At 47.3% G+C, this 17,107-nt stretch overlaps 2 pseudogenes across 1 annotated transcript; both read right to left on the reverse strand.

Annotated features, from left to right (window-relative positions):
• Nucleotides 1-413: 413 nt before the first annotated feature.
• On the reverse strand, nt 414-1,970 carry LOC143266823 (splicing factor YJU2 pseudogene; annotated as a pseudogene). The gene has a single exon (XR_013049589.1). The product of XR_013049589.1 is annotated as a splicing factor YJU2 pseudogene (transcript).
• A 129-nt stretch (nt 1,971-2,099) lies between these two features.
• LOC102907974 (splicing factor YJU2 pseudogene) overlaps nt 2,100-17,107 on the reverse strand; it is a 36,131-nt pseudogene continuing 21,123 nt past the window's right edge.

Genomic DNA, 17,107 nt, shown 5'->3' on the forward strand with positions numbered 1-17,107 from the left:
AAAGAGAGTTTTTTTTTTCTCTCTCCAAGGAATGATTAAGCAGAGTTGGTTGGCTGTTTTGCTTTGTAATATTAGTCCCTAACACTCATTCCTGGGCTGGTAGCAGATATCAATAATCAATCAAGGCAGTTTATCTTCCCTATACCCCCCCCCATGTCTAGACGATACCACAGATTCTGCAACAGTGTGTGCCCGATGTCTCCTGAAGCTGGATCAGAATCGGCACGTGAGCTGAGCCGGCATCTGGAACAGTGTGGTTGCTGGAGTCAGCTCAGCTCAGTCACTTAAGCTTTTAGACCAATGCTCTTATCTGTGAAAGGCAGATAATAACAGCACGTATCTCCTTGCACTGTTATAAGATGAAATCAGTTATTACACCCTCGGAGCTTAGAAAATATGCACTTTTTTTTTTTCTAAAATAGTTAGCTGGGTGTGATGCTGCATACCAATAGTGAGGAAGCTGAAGCGGGATAATCACAAGTTTGAGGAAAGCCCGGACTACATAGTGAAGGCCAAGACAGTGTCTCACCACGGTCTCCAAAAGCGAAAGACTACTTAACGTGCAAGAAACAGTGGACTGAGATTTAGTCACGATCAGGGCTGAGGCTGTAGCTCAGTTGGTAGACTGCGTGCGGAGCGTGTCCCCGGTTTGATCTCTAGCACTGAATTCGTAAACTGGGCATGGCGGTACTGGCCTGTAATCTCAGCTCTCTGGAGGTGGAGGCAGGAAGATCAGAAGTTCAAGGTCAAGCCAGCCATGGTGGCACACACCTTTGATCCCAGCATTTAGAAGGCATTTGGGTCTCTGTGAGTTCAAGGCCAGCCTGGTCTAGTATTGAGTTTAGGTCCAGCCAGAGTTATATAGTGAGATCCTGCCTCAAAAATAAATAAGGGGCTGGAGAGATGGCTCAGTGGTTAAGAGCATTGACTGCTCTTCCAGAGGTCCTGAGTTTAGTTCCCAGCAACCACATGGTGGCTCACAACCATCTGTAATGACATCTGGTGCCCTCTTCTGGCCTGCAGGTGTATATACAGACAGAACACTGTATACATAAAAAATACATAAATCTTTAAACAAACAAAAAATGAAGAAAATGATGAAGGATATAATATAAAATATTTCTGGACCTGAAAACAGGTGCCTCTGAAAGTCCTTTAGTGTACTTGATACAATGAATAAAAAGACCTTCACCAAGGCACATTATTCCAACTTTCCTAGATCACAGGGACAAAGGAGAAGCAGGAGCCAACTGTGGGAGGACCGGGGTGGCATACAAAGAAACACTGGGCTCTCAGCCTTCTTTGATCCCATCTGGCTTCTTGGGTCTGTGATGCCCTGTGGGGGTTCAGCTGTCACTGTCCTCGCTGTCCCCATATGCACCCAGCTGGCTCAGGGAGGAGGCCCCGATGTCTAGGGTGCAAGTTTGGCTGCCTTCCTCCTCTCAGGGGCACCTGCGGGCATCGGGACCTGCTCTGAGCCCCGGATGGCTTCCGCCTTCACCTCCTTTGGCACAACCAAGCCAGCCGGCTGCGCCCTGCTGCCCACTGCCCCTGCCTTCCTCTTGGCCTTGGGGGCCTCGTCCAGGAGAGCTGTGGGGTTGGGTCTTGCTGTTGCCTGTGGTCGGGAACAGGGAGCTTTGTCTTCTGAGTTGGAATCCTCCAGAAGCCTGTGGTGGCGAGCCTCCTCCAGCAAGACGGCAGCCTCTCCCTCGTCTTCCTCCTCCTGCTGCTGTCGCCGCTGCTCCTGCGACAGGCGGTGCTGCAGCAACATCGCTTCGAAGTCCACGTGTGCCCGCCGCTGGTTCAGCTCCTTCAGCTGTTGGTTTTCTCCTTCTCCTTCTCCTTCTTCTTCTTCTTCTTCTTTTTTTTTTTCCGAGACAAGGTTTCTCTGTGTAGCTTTGCACCTTTTCTGGAACTCACTCTGTAGTCCAGGCTGGCTTCGAACTTAGAGATCGGCCGGTTTCTGCCTCCTGAGTGCTGTGATTAAAGACGTGCATGAGCTGCCACCGTCCCCCGGCCCAGCTGTAGGTTTTAATGTGGCTCTTTTACTCTGTGAGGAAAGGTCACGAGGCACAACAAAATTCACTCTCAGAGTTTCATTAGAAGGAGGAAGGGATAGGATGTGACCAGGCCTGTTCAAAAGACACGTGAGAAGGAGAGAGCAGAAGAGAGAGGAGGAGCAAATTAAGTGACCACGCAGTGCAGGGATTATGTATGACGTAAGGGATGACTATCCGTTTTGCAATCGCATGCGTGGTCATGTGGCTGGGGGAGTGGCCAGTGCCCACGAATACCAACCTCAGCTTCTGCAGGTTTTCCAGCACCCCCATCTCCAGCTTTGAGTCCTTCGTGAGGTTCTCTAGGACCTTCATGGAGTTGTTCCACTCCTCATCCTCACACTCCTTCTGCACACGCCTCTCTTCTTCCTCCAGGAGCTTCTCGGCCTGGAAGCTGCGTGTGGCCCCATGCTCCATGGTGTAGTCCGCGTCCTGAGGGTGATCTCAGCCAAGCAGCGTGTGCACTTGATATAGAAGCGGAAGATAGGCCCAGACAGGCCTCGTTCTGGACCATTTCTTGGCGTGCATTGAACGTCTTCCCCTTGTAGATATATTCTCCACATGTCTTACTCCTCATGTTGAAGGGGGCCATCAGCCGAACCATGTACTGGTCCTTGGGTAGCTTGAGTTTCGGGATCTTTGACGGGTCGAAGTCAGGTGGGTAGTGTTTGTTTAGAACTTTACATTCCGAAATCTTCGCTTCCTGTCCGTGGCACAAGCGAAGAAGCAGTTTGCTTTGGTCTATCTGACCAGCAGTTCTCTTGATGTCGCTTCCTCGGAGGTCTTACTGGCTGTAGCTTACGGGCTTTAGTGTTCTCATTGGCTGCAATCTCTGTCGATCACGGTCGCGTGTGTAGGTGAGGCAGTAAATAAAGTTCGGAGAGTGTGCGTGTGCACCATGCTGGAAAGCACAAAGAAAGCTACCTGGAGTCAATAAGGACCACGCCTACAGGCTGCTTAAGACCTGGTTGCCATACCTGCTCTGTGCAATCCCCCTGCCTTCCGAGAGTCACCCAGGAGTGCTTTGCTCTGCTCATTAAACCTGAACTTAATAATGCGGCCGGATCTGACTTATTACATCGGCCACATTACTCACTACTGGGGGATTGAATCTTTTCAACCCAGTCTAGGTATCAATCAGTGTGAAGATAGAGCAAAGTTGTTTTTTTTAATATAGTAACTTGAAAAATATCCTTCTACTGGGCTAGAGAGATGGCTCAGTGATGAAGAAGACTTGTTGCTTTTGCAGAGGGCCTGAGTTTCAGTTCCCAGCACCACATGGTGGCTCACAGCCATCTGTAACCCTGGTTTCAAAGGATCCCACAGGCATGGACATGGTGCACACATCTGCATACAGGCCAGACATTCATACACATGAAGCAAAATCAATCTAAAATGAATCTGTCTGTCAAAAGATAATTTTCAGGTTGGAGATGACTCAGCAGATTATGGCCGTAGCTGCCCAAGCTGTGACCCGATTTCCATCCCTGGGACTTACATGGTGGAAGGAGACAAGTGACTCCAGCAAGCTGCCCTCTGACCTCTCCAGCACGCATGCCCACACACATTCGTTCACATGTATGCACAAAACAAAGATGTAATAACGATAAAAAATAGTTTTAAAGTAGATAATCCTTAAAAATGGTCAAATTAAAGGAGATATTAAGGAGGCACAGATTTGTGTAGAATAAGGGAATTTGAAAGCAAATTTGCAAATAAGTTTTTTTTTGGAGGGGAGATGCAGAGAAGAGTATGGATTGATAATTTACATGTCTATAAGAATGATTAAGGCCGGGCGTTGGTGGCGCACACCTTTAATCCCAGCACTCGGGAGGCAGAGCCAGGTGGATCTCTGTGAGTTCGAGGCCAGCCTGGGCTACCAAGTGAGCTCCAGGAAAGGCGCAAAGCTACACAGAGAAACCCTGTCTCAAAAAAACAAAAACAAAAAACAAAAAACAAACAAACAAACAAAAAAAGAATGATTAAGTTAGGCCTTGTGGCACAGACCTTGAATCCTAGCATTTGGGAGTGAAGGCAGGATAATTCTGAGTCCAAAATCATCCTCAGCTATATAGTGAGTTCAAGGCTGTCTAGGCAATATAAGACCCTATACTAATTATTATTTTGCTTTATTATCACTATCTACGATTTAGGATTCTTACGTGGTTTAAAGGCAAGGAAAGCTACAGACCTGGCCCCCATGGACTCAGACTCAGGTAACTCAGAAAGCGTGCTATAAATAACTCACACATTTTCACTGAGGAATAAAATGTTCCAAGTTCACTCCCAGGTCATTTTTATTAGGACCTCAATGAGAGGGAGCAAATAAAATAAAAGAAAAAGAAGAGATTTGGAATCTCCACAACAGAGTGTAGGGTATCCAGCACGGGAAAATGGAGAATCCCTGGACCACAGTGGAGAGATAGACAAGAGCCGTGCCATCCCAAAGCCCAGAAAAAGGAGGCTTCCTGAGGAGGGGTCCCAAAGGAAGATGTGGAACTCACATCCTTGAGCATATGGAAAACATCACCGAAAGGCTTTGGGCAAAAATATTAAAGCTTCTAGAAATTGCTAATGATAAGGTATAGAAAACAAGAATTTCAAGATAAGACCATCAGTGGGCCTGGAGAGATGGCTCAGTGGTAAAGAGTACTGGCTGCTCTTCCTGAGGACCAAGGTTTGATTCCCAGCACCCACATGGCAGCTCACAACCATGCATAACCCCAGTTCCAGAGGATCTGATGCTCTCTCTACCTCCAGCTCCCCAAAGCACACACATGGTATACAGACATACATGTAGCCAAAACACCCATCTGCATAAAAAGGGGTGGGGGGAAGGCCACTGTTGACTTTAGGAACATTGAAAGTTCACATTAGAATAAGGCTATGTGAGCTAGGTCATGAGTTCAAGATCAGCCTAGGCTGTATAATGAGCCCAGGTCTAAAAAAAGAAAAAAACCCTTGAGACCCCTCCAGTTGGTCCAGCCTTACATAACAGGAGTTTTCCTCTAAAGAATGTGATAAAGCTGTGCTGGGATGATGCTGGGGGAGGGGGAAGCTGATGGATATCAAAAGATAAACTTACAGCAGATTTAAAGATCTTACTTGGCCCTTATCCATGACTTTCGAGTGAGGCGACGCCCCTTTCCCCGAGGAGAATGAGTGTTCTGATAAGCCAAGCCAAAGAAACTGAGTTTACAGGCAGAGCGGAGCAGATTGCTGCTTTTCTTGTAAAGATTAAAGCAGAGGGATTCCCTTATCCAAGCTGAGATTGGCTTGTTGAGGGGTTGGACTCTTGCCTCCCACTCTCCTGACTTCTGAGACAGTCGCATCAACAACCTCCATCAGTGACATGCAGCTCCAGCATGGGAGACTCCATTTTGGTTTGGCCAACTGGGCCTTCGGCAGGGGGTTCAATCCAAACTAATTGGTTAATTTCCTTTCAACTGGATGTTACACGGTCATCTATCCATGTTGATGAATAATATTCAAAAATAATAAAGCCAGCCATGGTGGCACACACCTGTAATCCTAGCACACAAGAGGCAGAGGCAGGAGGATCATGGCAAGCTGAAGGCTTGGTTTACACTGTGAGTTCTAGGTCAGCTTTGGCTGTATGGCCGGACTCTGTTTCAAACAACCATAACTGAATAAATAAAAATAAGTAAACATGATAAATCAAAACAAGCTAATAGAAGCATGCTACTGAGAAAATAGGAACATAGTTATTGCTGGCTGCCCCAGGGAATAGGTTCTGGTAGTAAGTTTGGGGAAGACTTTTTTTTTTTTTTTCCAAGACAGGGTTTCTCTGTGTAGCTTTGCGCCTTTCCTGGAACTCGCTTTGTAGACCAGGCTGGCCTTGAACTCACAGAGATCCTCCTGCCTCTGCCTCTTGAGTGCTGGGATTAAAGGCATGCACCACCACCGCCCGGCCATATTTTACATTAAGTTTATGTAGAAGCTGGGCATAGAGTATGCCTAATGTCCCTGTACTTAACGCAACTTCCTTCTGTCTTTCCTCTTCTTCCCCCTCCTTTTTGATTTCTGAGGCAGTCTTTATATGTAGCTCTCGCTGGCCTTATTCCTTGAACCACAGGTATAAGGATTGTGTTGAAGATATATTCACTGGGCCTGGTCTTTCTCTCCATTTTGGTCAGTCGGGGATTTCTGTAATGGTCTCCATCTGCTGCAAAAAGAAAGTTCTTTGCAAAAGAGTGAGAGTTATACTTATTTGTGAGTATGAGGATAAGTATTTAGAATACCGTTAGAAATAATACTGGTTTAGGAAAGTGGTAGAAGTAGGTTTGGATCCATGACCTCTTTAGCTACAAGTTAGGGCAACAGTACTAGGCATGAATTCTCTCCTACTGAGTGGGCCTTAAGTCAGTCCAATTAGGCAGCTGTTGGTTACTGCCAAGATATAAATGCCACTATTGTGCCCTTGGAGCTATCTTGCTGGGATGGTCATTGTGGTTCATAGGCTTCACGGGTGGGGACTGATGATCGCTTTCCCCCCTGGTAGCTTTCCCAGCACCTTCCAATACTCTGAGAGCTAGTTTTCAGGAAAGAGGCTTGCTTCCAGGTCAGTTCTAACTCCATTCCTCCAAGTCTCTACATGGATTTTTAAAATGTAGTTCTAGCTATGTGTGGATAGATACCTTGATGGATAGATTTAAAAGCTAGGACAGACCCAAATATATGCAGGAATTTAGTTTATAATTTGTGACAGACACTTGGAATCTTTGCTGTTCAGTTAAAAGCCTTGGGCTTCTGGCTAGACCTGGCCTGCTTACCACAGCCTAACCTAAAACAAGATGCAGACTCAACAGTATTAAAATGTGAAAATTGAAACCAGAAAAGTGTTAGTAAAATGGGGGGATTTAAAAAAAAAAAAAACTTTCCTCCCAAATGCAACATTGAGGATTAAGTTTCCAATGCTTGAATTGGGGGGACACACTCAGACCACAGTAAACCCCACATGAACATTAAGTTTGATACTTAAGGGGGTCCTGGAGGAACCACATTTAAAAGTGGTCACCCTTCCTGATGAAGTTGGAATGGGGTCCAGCTGCATAGACTAGACTCCCTGCCATCAAATACAAACGGCTCAGATGGTTTCCTTCCCAGAAGCGATGTAGATTTGGCTTCATATGTTATCAGGGACCTGGATTCCCACCTGACTTCTCTGCTAGCCCCAGTCCACAGAAACATCCTTCATAGTCCACGGGGTTGCCGGAGCCTCTGCCCTCATGTCTCTGACTAAAGAAGGAAACAGGAGAGGACAATAGGGGTGCGTGCTTCCTTCACTGTGATCTCCTGTAAGTCCCTCCGGTTTCTGCTTGCATGCACTAGTCACGAAGCCACACCTAACCGCAAAGGAAGTTGGGAAATGGAGTCTTACAGCTGGGAGCATGGCCAGCTTGAGTAAACTCAGAGGTCTGGGTGATGAAAGTGTTCTGAGAACAGTGGTGATGTTTGCACTCATCCTCGTGAAAGTACTAACTGCTAAAGAGTGTTTTTAATTGGTTAAGGTGAATCTTACCACAGTCAAAAACATTACAGTGCATTACAGGATGTGGGGCTGCACATCTTAAATCCCAGTATTCGGAAGCAGGTGGAACTCTGTGAGTTCGAGGCCAGCCTGGTCTACTTAGTGAGTTCTGGGCTAGCCAAGGCTACCTAGTGAGACCCTGCTTCAAAAATACAAACAAACCCAAACAACAACAACAAAACAAACATTGCAGTGGATGTGGGCTATAGCTCAAATGATAGAGTGCTTGCCCGGCACTTACAAAGCCCTGGGTTCTGTCCCCAGCATCACATATACTTGGTGTGATGACAAATGTCCGTAATCCTTGCTTTCAGGAGGTAGAGGCAGGAGAATCATTAGAAGTTCAAAGTTATCCCTGGCTACATAACAAAGAAAGGTCAGCCTGGGATAAATGAGACCCAGACTCAAACAGCAGCAACAGAGTTGGAGGTCTGTTCAAAAGAAAGGATGGAAGTGAAAACCAGAGCGGGCATCCTGTTGGCGTATTGGACCTGATTCTTTGGCTTTTTTTCGGGGGGCGGGGGGGGGGCGGCTGTTTGTTTCTTTGTTTTGTGACAGTGTCGCATGTTGTCTAGGGTAGACTTAATTCATTATGGAGCCAATGGTGACCTTGAACGCCTGATCTTCCTGCCTGAATCTCCTAAGTGCTGGAATTAGAGGGGTGATCACTATGCCCAACTGCCATGCTCCCTTTAAAAAAAGTTTTATATTACATGTATTTATTCATTTATGGTGGAGGAGGGAGTTGGTGTAGGCATTGTTAATCCCACCAGAGAATAAGACCACTACCACAATTTTGAGCCAAATTTGATGCTTTAATTAAATACCAACCAGGAGGATGGGCTCTGGCCAGGACCATCCTGAGGTTCCCAGGGAATGGCCATGAGTCACATTTTTTTTCTGCAGAGACTTAAAAAAGCAAACCTATAAGGTCATCATATGTCCCACCAGGTCCAATCAGGGGCAAGCACACATTCTGATTTAGTTCTTGTCTGCATACCCCCACCTACAGCCAATCAGGAGCAAGCATACGTCCTGATGTATTACCTATCCAGGTACCTCCCGCCTACATGTGATCCAGCACATCCAGTGTAGAAGGGTCATGTGAAAACACATGGCTTGTTATCTCCCATAAACAACAGCCTCCAGCCTTTCAGGAAGTAGCTGGGCAAGGGGCTTAGATGTTAGAGGCATTTTTGTTTCATGGATCTCTTAGGCACAGTATTAAAACGTAAAGCATAACTTTGGCCCTCACAGCATGTGGCACAGGACACGTGGAGGTCAAAGGACAACTTCCAGGCATTGGTTCTTCCACCCTGTGGGTCCTGGGGACAAAACCCAGGTTGTCAGGCTTGGCAGCAAGCATCCTTGTCCTTACTCAGTGGACCCTCTTGCTGGTCCCGTGCTTACCTCATTGCATTAGGTCTCTGGACTTGGTGTCACGTGGACAAGGGAATGGAGTGTCACATCTGGGCAGCTCACCTTGTCGTCTGGCCTGGTCGGCATGTAGCTATCCTGGCTGCTCCCTGCTCTCCGTTCGCAGTACTGGCGACTGAACCCAGATCATTGCACATGCCAATCAAGTGCTCTACATTCCTTGCCCATGACATTTTTTTTTTAATTAGGATTTAACTGTCCCTACAGGGAGGCATTCCTGTATCGGTGACTGGAGGATCATGGGATTAACTGGAGCCACTTAATTACAAATGGGCTTTAGAAACAACAGGGTAACATAGACTCTTAGTCAGCCAAGGATTCCAAACCTGGGCAGCCTGAGTAGCTTGAACAACACAAACTTACTTCTCACAGTTTTTTAAAGCAAAACAAAACAAACAAAACAAAACATGCTGGATTCCAGGCATGTGCCACCACACCTAGGTTCTTCTATGGGTTCTGAAGCCTTCAAAGCCCCAGATCAACGTGGCAGCTGCCTTTGATCCCTCTCTTTCTGGATTGCACTCAGCTACCTTTTTGCTGTGGCTTCCACTTGGTGTTGATGGTGGAAGGTGGAACAAATAGCTCTCTGGTGACTTGTCCTTGTAGGGTCAAAGTTCCATGTTCTACCCCTGTGGCCTCGCTTAGCTTTGATTTGCTTGTCTATTATTTAAGCATTTATGTGAGTGGGTTTTTTTGTTTGTTTGTTTGGTTGGTTGGTTGGTTGGTTGGTTTTGTTTTTGTTTTTGTTTTTGTTTTTGTTTTTTTTTGAGACAGGGTTTCTCTGTGTAGCTTTGGAGCCTGTCCAAGATCTCGCTCTGTAGCCCAGGCTGGCCTCAAACTCACAGAGATCTGCCTGGCTCTGCCTCCCCAGTGCTGGATTAAAGGCACGAGCCACCACTGCCCGGTATTATATGAGTGTTTTGCCTGCGTGCCAGGTGCCCTGGGAGGTCAGAAGAGGTCATCAGATCCCCTGGAACTGGAGTACTGATTATGGTTGTGAGCCACCATGTAGGTGCTGGGAACTGAACTCAGGTTCTCTGCAAGAGTAGCAAATGCTTGTAACACCACTGAGTCATCTCTCCAGATCCTGATTAACAAAATATATTTATTTGTGCTGGGTGACGGTGGCACACACCTTTAATCCCAGCTACACAGAGAAACCCTTTCAAAACCTTTTCAAAAACAAATAAACAAAACCACAACAAAACCAAAAACATAGGTGTGTGTGTGTGTGTGTGTGTGTGTGTGTGTGTGTGTGTGTGTGTGTGCAGGTGTTCTAGGAGGCCAGGAGAGGGGGTGAGATCCCATGAAGCTGGAGTTAGAGATAGCCTGGGCTGCCCAGAGCAGGCTCTGGGAACCCTGAACTCAGGTCCTCTGCAGGAGGAGCAAGCATTTTAACTGCTAAACCATCTCTCCAGTCTCTTGGGCTTTTGGTTTTTAGGACCTGTTTCCAAATACAGCCACATTGGGGATTCCAGCTCAGGGAGAGACACCATTCCGTCTATGCTGTGTGGTCAGGGTATAATCACGAGTTAACCATGCAGAAGTGAAATTAGCTTGTCACTACCCCCACCGGTTTTGCAGGGCAACCAGGAAGTGTCATTAGTCACCTCTCATTTCATGGCCGGTCCCCCTATTGATTTCCCGAGCAGGTCAGGCTGGGCCAGGTGTTTGTTCGAACTTGATCTGACAGCCCTTTGTAACCTACAGCCCGTGCCTCTAAAAACACCAGGGCAGGCTTGTAGCAGGTGGCTGCATCCCCCTGCACCACCTCTGCCAAATGTCACCTTGGGAAGGGGGGAGGGTGAGAACGCAGAGACCAGGACTGTAGGGGTAGAGGGCGGGACTACAGGTGGCTTGGCTATCCCTCCTGTCCCAGAGGACTGCGCCCCTGTTCTGGTCTCTTTACCCTCAGGAGCCGGGCAGGGAACCGTTGGGAGGGGGAGGAGAGAGGGTTAAGCCTGTCCTGGTCCTTCAATGTGATGAAACAGGAGCGCGGAGTCCTGCCAAGAACAGGTCAGGCTCAAAACAGGAAAGCCTAGTGTAGAGATAAATGGACACTTCTCTGTCGGGTTTACATGGCTCTCTGGGGGAAAGTGCTGGAACTGATCTCATTCCGTCCCCGTCCCCCCCCAAATCTTGTTGAAGAGGAAATGCACAACGAGCCCTGCAGGGTTGCCAGAGCCTAATCTCTTCCAGGTGCCCAGATCCTAAGGAAAAGGGGAAGCGGAGGCGCTGCAGAAGTTGCTGGCAGCCACCGGAAGAGGGCCCTGGAAGGGGCAGGAGTCACGTGGAGCCTAAGCGAAAGCCTGCTGCGCTGCCGGGCTCCAAGCTCCAGCAAAGCGGCCCCTGTGCTGGGAGTGGGGGACTGCTAACCACCTGGGAGCCCTGCCTCGGCCCTACTTCGGGACCTGCACACAGAAGCCTGCTTTCCGGCGTACCAGGTGTTAACCGGATTCCTTCTAGAAGGGCTCATGGTCCCTCTGAAAACAGTGTATGGTTCTGTGGGTACCTCCAACCTCCGTTCCCCTCACCCATTTTTTTCTTTTCATTCTTTTGGTTTGTTGAGACAGAGTCTTATGGAGCTCAGTCTGGCTTTAAACTTTTAATCTTTCTGAGTGCTGGGATTACAGGCATACAACACTACTGGTTCTATGCTATGCTGGGATTGGAATCCAGGGTCTCATGCCAAGCAAGCATTCTGCCCACCGAGATGCATCCCTAGCTTTATTTTTATTTCATTTTATTGTTTGAGGCAGTCTCATGTATCCCCATCTGACCTTGAACTCACTATGTAGCCTAGGCTGGTCTTGAACTTCTGATCCTGCCTATGCTGGGATTATAGGCCTGTGCTACCATGCCTGGCTCCACCCATTCCTTTTTGTTTGTTCTATTTTCTTTTTTTGAGTCAGGGTTCCACTCTGTAGCCTAGGTTGGCCTTGACCTAGAAACAATCCTGCCTCTTCCTCTCAAGTGCAGGGATTACAGGTGTGCACCACTATATCCCGCTTTCTTTTGTTATTTTGAGATAGGGTCTTGCCTTGTAGCCCAAGTTGACTTCAAACTTTCTATGTAGGACGTTGGTCTTAAACTTAGAGCAATCCTCCTGCTTCTGCCTCCAGAATGCCAAGTCTGTCCTACTTGGTGTGTGAATTGTTGACCCTCCTTGGCCTCAGGAAGCCTTGCCTCCCCTGTCTGCTGGGTTGGAATTGGGGGTGACCCCAGACACTACATCCTCGGTCTCATTTGTCCTTCCTTGACCTTTCTAATGAACCTGCTCACAACGTCTCCACTCTGCTCCAGTCTGGCAGGTGTTTGGGAGAAAAACAGAGGTATCCCCTGGAGGACCAGCTCTAGAATTCCACGAGGGTGGGGGCTCTCTTTGTAGGCGCTCCACAGTAGACACTTCCTCCCATGGATCCTGCTACCACTGAGACCTGTCACCTTGAGCTGCCCTTGGTGCGGCCTACGTGGTTCTGCTCTTCCCTCCCAATGTCACAGCCATAATACCAAAATGCTCTCCAGGTTTACTCTCTTGGCACCGGGACCCCAGGCCTGATCGTTACCGATGAGAAGATTCTGTAGGCCACAGGAAGTCTTCTGGGGATGAGAGCTTCGGCTTCATCCTGTTGGGTGGATTCATTGCAGATGGCAAGCTAGTCCTATGCTGTCATCTTATGTGGGGGGGTGGACTTTCAGAAGTTTGAATTACTGGGAGGGGACCCAATGAAAGAAATGACTCAGGCAAGCATTGTTAATGAGTACCGAAGCTGTGGGGAAAAGGAGCCGAACGGAAGGACATTTACATGGTGCCAAAATTCCATCCAAGCTGAGTTTTGGAAATTTCCCTGAGTGGAAAATTCCATCAGGGGAGAAAATAAAGTAACTTTATAAAATAAATATTTGTGATCAGGTGACCAATTTAGCATCATTTGTGAAGGGACTCCAGGACATTATTGTCTCTCTGATGTCGTGGGATGTGAACCATTCTTGCCTCAAGTGGTTAAGCTTAGTCTGAGAACCTTCATTTCTCAGCCAAGACTGAGTGTGAAGGGAGCCCCATGGCTTCTGTATGGTTAGGGTTCTGAGGAAAGGGAGCCAGTAAGGTGTGTGTCCACAGAGAAAGGTTGACATCAGGGAACTGGCCCGCACTGTTAGGCAGGCTGAGGAGTCCCAAGCCCTGCCTCCAGCTCTCTCAGTAGCTGAGGACAGCCTTGGCACCTAATCTTCTCACTTCCACCTTCTAAGTGCTGGGATTACAGGCGTATACAGCCACATCCAGCTTCAACATCTCAATGTTTGAACATTTTCATGACAACAAATGTCTGGAAGTAAGGATAGATTCAGTGACGCTTGCCCCTCTGAGCGAGTCCAAAAGTGGATATAGACACTGGAGGAGAGTAACGTCAGGTCTGGAGAAAACAAAAACAAACAAACAAACAAAAGCCTTTTTATTTTAAGAGGCTCGCCGGGCGGTGGTGGCGCACGCCTTTAATCCCAGCACTCGGGAGGCAGAGCCAGGTGGATCTCTGTGAGTTCGAGGCCAGCCTGGACTACCAAGTGAGTCCCAGGAAAGGCGCAAAGCTGCACAGAGAAACCCTGTCTCGAAAAACCAAAAAAAAAAAAAAAAGAGGCTCAAGGAATACACAAACTGGCCTGGAATCCACTGTGTAGACCAGGCTGGCCTTGAACTCATAGAGATCCATGTGCCTTTCCTCCCAAGTGCTGGGATCAAAGGTATACACCACTAACGATGTGCCTGGCTTCTTTTCTTTCTTCCTTTCTTCCTTTCTTCCTTTCTTCCTTTCTTCCTTTCTTCCTTCCTTCCTTCCTTCCTTCCTTCCTTCCTTCCTTCCTTCCTTCCTTTCTTTCTTTCTTTCTTTCTTTCTTTCTTTCTTTCCCGAAACAGGGTTTTATCTGTGTAGCTTTGGAGTCTTTCCTGGAACTCACTCTGGAGACCTGTGGCCTCGAACTCACTGAGATCCACCTGTCTCTGCCTCCTGAGTGCTGAGATTAAAGGCTTGCGCCATCACTGTGCGGCCTTATTTTCATTATTTTTAATTATGTGTATTTGTGTGTGTATGGGTTTGTACATGTGAACACAGCTACCTGAAGAGTTGGTTCTCTGGGAGCAGGAGTTACCGGTGTGACAGTTGTAAGCCACCTGCTGTGGGGTCTGGGAACCGAACTCAGATCCTTCAGAAGAGCAGTGAAATGCTCCTGTTGCTAAGCCACCTCTCCAACCCACACCATTTTAACCCTTTAAACGTGTTCCATGACATTATTCTGTGCACGGCCCTTCCTCTTTGCTTGAACTATAATCCTAAGCTGAGTGTGTTCAGCAATGTTCCTCTTAAACTGAGCATGCTCAGGGATGTGCCTGCCTTCGAAGAGCTTCAGGTAATAAATGTGTCGCCATGCTTCTTGGCCATGCCTCTGTTGGTTTGGCCTTCACCAAGAATTGAATCCACTGTGTTCAGTTATGCATACTGATGAGAAGACACCAGATGGCCGTCTATGAAGGCAAGGGGAGGCTTCGGAAGAAGGGGGTCTGTTGACCTGTGATCTTAGATTTCCAGACTCCAGCACTGTAAGAAGATGCATTTCTGGTACATAAGCTATACTCTTTGTATTTCTTCTCATATAAAAGTAAAAGACCCACTCACCGTTGTCTACACCAAGTAAGCAAGGCTCAGCTCCTCCCTGGGAAAAAGGGTCTAGATGAGGCAAACCTCAAACTCTTGGATGTTTTCCTGTGGTAAGGACAAAACCCACTGGCCACTGGAGGCCATCATGCCCCTTGGAGAGAGCAGGGAGTGGGTACAGATGTGACCAGGAACCACTGGGTGGCACCCATCTCAGAACTTTGATCCCTGGAACAGAATTAGATTTTCATAATTGCTTCCCCCATGCTATTAATAAAGTTATATTTTATAACTAAACTACAAAGCAGAACAATAAAGTTATTGCGGGTTTTTGTTGTTTTTTTTTTTTTTTTTTTTTTGAGACAAGGTTTCTCTATGTAGCTTTGGTGCCTGTCCTAGATCTCACTCTGTAGACCAGGCTGGCCTCGAACTCACAGAGATCCACCTGCCTCTGCCTCCCGAGTGCTGGGATTAAAGGCGTGCGCCTATTGTGGTTATTTATCCTATGAGAGTCAAGTGGGGGTGACAATATTTTAGCCACCAGAAGGGCACTGTGAGGTGTGAAGGCTTCTTCCTCTGGCTGGAGTGGACACAAACATGTCTCCTTCCTGCATTTGGGAGCCATGTCATACTTCACAGGGGTAATTATACAGCTTCTCCGGGTCACAGTTCCCTCATCTGAAAAAATGGGCAGGATACCACTTACCTTGCAGAGTTACTGGAAGATTCAGGACAGAAAGCTCAGGGTGTGGTGCCGGAGTTTACGGGTGCTATTGGGAGGCCAGGGGACACTGAAGGGGAGGAGATGGAGCAGGAGGAGAGCACAGATCAATTCTAAAGAGAGAGACCCTATTCCCGGATGTGGAGTACTAGATTTAAAAACAAGGAAAAAGGATTTTTTAAAATGTAAAAACCATAAGCCATAAGAGCATTGATACATTTGATTGTGTAAAATATGCAAACTCCGCTGGGTAAAGGTCACTATGAACCAAAGAGAGAGTCCCTATTCCCGGATGTGGAGTACTAGATTTAAAAACAAGGAAATAGGATTTTTTTAAATGTAAAAACCATAAGCCATAAGAGCATTGATACATTTGATTGTGTAAAATATGCAAACTCCACTGGGTAAAGGTCACTATGAACCAAGTTAAAGAATAATCTGGGACAAGGGTTCTCAGTTTCTACCAAATGGAGCTCAGGGCCTGCTGAGTGAAGTCCTGGTGTTGGACTAGTTGAACTAGTCTCTACATTCTCCTGGCTGCTCTGAAGCTCAGACAAAGCCATCTGTTTGTTTATTCAGGACAGGGTCTTGCTGTGTCGCTCTGCCTGACCCAGGGTTTGCTATGTGTCTCCACACTCAACACCCTTACCTTACCCTTCTAAGTACAGACATGGCAGACATGTGCTGCTGTGCCCAGCCCAGGACTTCTTCACACACATTTGGTCCGCCATGATAGAGGTTCATAAATTGGGTGGTTTAAAACTTTGCCCTCACAGATTCTCTTATTTATTTATTTATTTATTTATTTATTTATTTATTTATTTATTCAGAAACAGGATCTCATGAAGAGCCATGGCTGACCTGGAATTTGCTAGGTAGACCAGCGAGACCACTGGTCTCCGTGAACTCACATTGATTAGCCTGCTTCTGCCTCCTGAGTACTGGGGTTAGAGGCGTGGCCCACCCCTGGCCCACTCAGTTTTAGAGATGAGGAGTTGGAAGTGGAGGAGTCAGCAGAGCTCATGAGCCCTCTGAAGGCCCTAAGAGCAGACCTTTCTTGTCCCTTCCTGGTTGTATGTGGCCCTGGGTTCCTCAGCTATGACAACAGAAGGCCAACCTCTCCCTCTCCCTCTCCCTCTCCCTCTCCCTCTCCCTCTCCCTCTCCCTCTCCCTCTCCCTCTCCCTCTCCCTCTCCCTCTCCCTCTCCCTCTCCCTCTCCCTCTCCCTCTCCCTCTCCCTCTCCCTTTCCCTCTCCTAAGGTTGCTGCTGCATCCTCATGCCTCTGTTCTCTCCTCATAAGGACTTGTAGATTTAGGGCCTAATCTCTTGCCCAGGTTACTTAATCTAAAGAGCAGTGACTAATCATAGCCGCAAAGGCCTTAGTTTTTCAAAGCCCATCACATTTTAAAGTTCTGGGTGAGTGTAGATTTAGGGGTGGACATTTCCCAACCACTCCATGGACCTTTAGTCACAAATGGTAGGAAACTCCATCTAACTAACAAATTATTGGGAGCAACCTTCGTGAGAAACTCCTAGTCCCTGTATCTATAAAAAAGAAAATTTAGACTTACTTAATGTGTGTGATTGTTTTGTTTGCAAGTATGTTTGTGTACCTGTACGTGTCTGGTGCCTATAGGGGCCAAAGGAGGGTAATGGGTCTCCTGACACTGGAATTATGGATGGATTATGTGGGTGC

The sequence above is a fragment of the Peromyscus maniculatus genome, chromosome 3 (genome assembly GCF_049852395.1).
Source record: "Peromyscus maniculatus bairdii isolate BWxNUB_F1_BW_parent chromosome 3, HU_Pman_BW_mat_3.1, whole genome shotgun sequence".
NCBI classification, from domain to species: domain Eukaryota; kingdom Metazoa; phylum Chordata; class Mammalia; order Rodentia; family Cricetidae; genus Peromyscus; species Peromyscus maniculatus.